The 4151-nt window shown below is 38.3% G+C and overlaps 1 pseudogene; it reads left to right on the forward strand.

Moving 5' to 3' along the window:
- The first annotated feature begins 2627 nt into the window (after nucleotides 1–2627).
- On the forward strand, nucleotides 2628–3340 carry LOC112063095 (AP-2 complex subunit beta-like; annotated as a pseudogene).
- Nucleotides 3341–4151: the final 811 nt, after the last annotated feature.

Below are 4151 nucleotides of genomic sequence, written 5' to 3' on the forward strand. Positions count from 1 at the left end.
GGGTCTTTTGTGTTTCCATACAGATTGTGAAATTTTTTGTTCTAGTTCTGTGAAAAATGCCATTGGTAGTTTGAGAGGGATTGCATTGAATCTGTATATTGCTTTGGGTAGTAGAGTCATTTTCACAGTGTTGATTCTTCTAATCCAAGAACATGGTATATCTCTCCTGTTTGTATCATCTTTAATTTCTTTCATCACTGTCTTGTAGTTTTCTGCATACAGGTCTTTTGTCTCCTTAGGTAGGTTTATTCCTAGGTATTTTATTCTTTCTGTTACAGTGATATATGGGAGTGTTTCCTTAATTTCTCTTTCAGATTTTTCATCATTAGTGTGTAGGAATGCAAGAGATTTCTGTGCATTAATTTTGTATCCTGCTACTTCACCAAATTCATTGATTAGCTCTAGTAGTTTTCTGGTGGCATCTTTAGGATTCTCTATGTATAGTATCATGTCATCTGCAAACAGTGACAGCTTTACTTCTTTTCCGATTTGGATTCCTTTTATTTCTTTTCATCTCTGACTGCTGTGGCTAAAGCTTCCAGAACTATGTTGAATAATAGTAGTGAGAGTGGGCAACCTTGTCTTGTTCCTGATGTTAGAGGAAATGGATTCAGTTTTTCACCAATAAAAATGATGTGGGCTGTGGGTTTGTCATATATGGCCTTAATTATCAACAATAAAAAAGATAGAAATGACATGATCATCTCAATAGATTCAGAAAAAGCATTTGATAAATTTCAACATCCATTCATGCATGATAAAAACTCTCATGAAAGTGGGTATAGAGGGAACATATCACAACATACTAAGCTTTTTATGACAAACCCACAGCAAATATGATGCTTAATGGTGAAAAGCTCTTAGCCTTCTCACTAAAATCTGGAACAAGACAAAGATGCCCAGTCTCACCACTTCTATTCAACATAATATTAGAAGTCTAGCCATGGAAATCAGACAAGAAAAAGAAAGAAAACCTATCCAAATTGGAAGGGAAAAGGAAAAATTTTCATTATATGCAGATGACATGATACGATATATAGAACCTAAAGACTCCACACACAAACTACTAGAACTGATAAACAGATTCAGCAAGGTAGCAGGAAACAAGATTAAAATACAGAAATCGGTTGCATGCCTTTATATTAACAATGAAATAGCAGAAAGGGAATGTAAAAAAAAATCCCTTTTAAAATTGCATCCAAAACAAAATACTTGGGAATAAACCTGACCAAGGTTGTGAGAGACTTATAAGCTGAGAACTGTAAAACATTAATAAAGGAAAGTGAAGAGGATTCAAAGAAATGGAAAGATATCCTATGCTCTTGGATTGGAAGAAATATTATTAAAATGGCCGTTGGACCCAAAGCAATCCACAGATTTAATGCCATCCCTATCAAATTACCCATGATATTTTTCACAGAACTAGAACAAAGAATCTTAAAATTTATATGGAACCATAAACAACCCAGAATTTCCAAAGCAATCCTGAGGAAAAAGAACAAAGCAGGAGACATAATGCTTCCACACTTCAGAGAATACTACAAAGCTACAGTAAACAAAACAGCGTGGTATTGGCACAAAAACAGACATATGGATCGATGACCCAGACTACAGAGCCCAGACATAAACCCACACACCAATGGTCAATTAATCTTAGACAAAGAGGCAAGACTATACAATGGGAAATAAGACAGTCTCTTCAGCACCTGGTGCTGGGAATGTTGGACAGCCACAGGTAAACCAATGAAGTTAGAACACACCCTCACACCATGCACAAAGATAAGCTCAAAATGGCTGAAAGAGTTAAATATAACACATGACACCATAAAACTTGTAGAAGAGAACCTAGGCAAAACATTCTCTGACATAAGTTTTACCAAAGTTTTTGTAGATCATTCTCCCAAGGCAATGGAAATAACAGCTAAAAGAAACAGATGGGACCTGTACAAACTTATAAGCTTTTGCACAACAAAGGAAACCATAAAGAAAATGGAAAGACAAATTATGGAATGGGAGCAACTATTTGCAAATGGTGCAACCTACGAGGGCTTAATTTCCAAAATATACAAACAGCTCATACAACCAACCCAATCAAAGAAATGGGAAGAAGGCCTAAATAGACAAAATAAAAAAAAACCCAATCAAAAAAATGGGCAGAAGACCTAAGCAGACATTTCTGCAAAGAAGACATACCAATAGGCATATGAAAAGATACTCACCATTGCTAATTATTAGAGAAATGCAAATCAAAACTACAGTGAGGTATCACCTTAAACCGGTTGGAATGGCCATCTACAAATATAATGCTGGAAAGGGTGTGGAGAAAAGGGAACGTTTCTACACTGTTGGTGGGAGTGGAAATTGGTGCAGCCACTATAGAAAACAGTATGGAGGTTCCTCAAAAAAATAAAAAGAGTTGCCATATGATCCAGCAACCCCTCTCCTGGGCTTATATCCAGACAAAAGTATAATTCAGAAAGATGGACTTCTTGGAGGGAGGGCTACATAGTATGGTGGGACAGTCCTTCACCCCATCATCAGTGCCTGCAACCTTTGCTCCTTCACCTACTCCTGCTGTGGTCAGCAGTGGTCTGAATAACCAACTTTAACTCTCTATGGCAACAGTCATGGCACCTGGTGGATATGGGGCTCCTAAGGCTGTCTGGCTGCCTGCAGTAAAGGCTAAAGGCTTGGAGATTTCTGGAACATTTACTTACCACCAAGGGCACATCTGTATGGAAATGAACTTCATGAAAAAAGCTCTGTAGCACATGACAGACTTGGCAATTCATTTTAACAAGAATAGCTTTGGTGTCATCCCCAGCACTCCTCTGGCCATCCCTACACCACTGATGCCAAACCAGAGCATTGATGTCTCCCTGCCACTCCACACCTTGGACCCAGTCATGAAGATACAACCTCTGAACAACCTGCAAGTGGCTGTGAAAAACAATAGTGATGTCTTCTACTTCAGCTGCCTCATCCCACTCAATGTGCTTTTTGTAGGAGACGACAAAATGAAGTGCCAGGTCTTCCTTGCAACATGGAAGGATATTCCCAATGAAAAACAACTTCAGTTTCAGATTAAGGAAAGTCATTTAAATGCTGACACTGTTTCCAGCAAGTTGCAAAACAACAACGTTTATACTATTGCCAAGAGGAATGTGGAAGGGCAGGACATTCTGTGCCAATCCCTGACTCACTAATGGCATTTGGGTTTTGGCCCAGCTCCATAGCAAGACAGAAAACCCCAATTACACACTGTTGCCGAAGTGTAGAGCTAGCTCCTGAAGCCTCCCAGTACATCTATCAGGTCTATGACAGTGTTCTGAAAAACTAATAGACTGGTCCAGTGCCCTCAGGCCATCCTGTGATTGGTGCAAGCCAAGAACTCTTAACTGGAAGAAATTGTATTGCCCTGTGGAATCTGAACCCAAACACACTGAGGCCACCCACCAAGGTAGTGATGGGTCTGACCTGTGCTAATATTAGGGCACAACCTTTTGGATAGTTTTAGCTATCCGACACTTGAGCATTTGTAACCACAGCTTCAATCACTTCCTACCTCTTGCCACCTGCTGCTCTCTGTCCTTACTTGTGGGCTTCTCCATCCTGTGCCAGTGGCTGGCATTTTTGACTGTAGTTTGATATTTTGTAATTGAGAGCTCGCTTCAAAAGCAGCAAAAGACAAAATATGTTAAAGCAAGGAAAAGTGTCTCTGAAAGAAAAATAAGGTTATTTGTTGTTTTTTCTACTCAGTTGTTTGAGTATATTATACATATTAGGGTTTTCAAATATTTTTCCCATTTTGTAGGTACACTCTGCTCTCTGTAAATTGTTTCCTTTGCTGTTCAAAACTTTATAGTTTAATGCAATCTGTTTTTCAAATTTTTTTTTCTTTTGCTGCCTGTGTTTTTGTGGTCACATCTAAAAATACATTGCCCATAGCACTGTCAAGAAGTTCTTTTCCCCCTATATCTTCTTCTAGTAACTTTACAGTTTCGGATCTTATATTTAATTCTCTAAACCAATTTGAATTAATTTTTGTATACACTGTGAGATGAGATACAAGTCTAATTTCTTCCTTATGCTTGTGAATATTCAGTTTCCCACGAATTTACTGAAGAGAAGATCCTTTTCTCATTATATAT

Source organism: Physeter macrocephalus, unplaced genomic scaffold (genome assembly GCF_002837175.3).
Source record: "Physeter macrocephalus isolate SW-GA unplaced genomic scaffold, ASM283717v5 random_3090, whole genome shotgun sequence".
In the NCBI taxonomy this organism is placed as follows: domain Eukaryota; kingdom Metazoa; phylum Chordata; class Mammalia; order Artiodactyla; family Physeteridae; genus Physeter; species Physeter macrocephalus.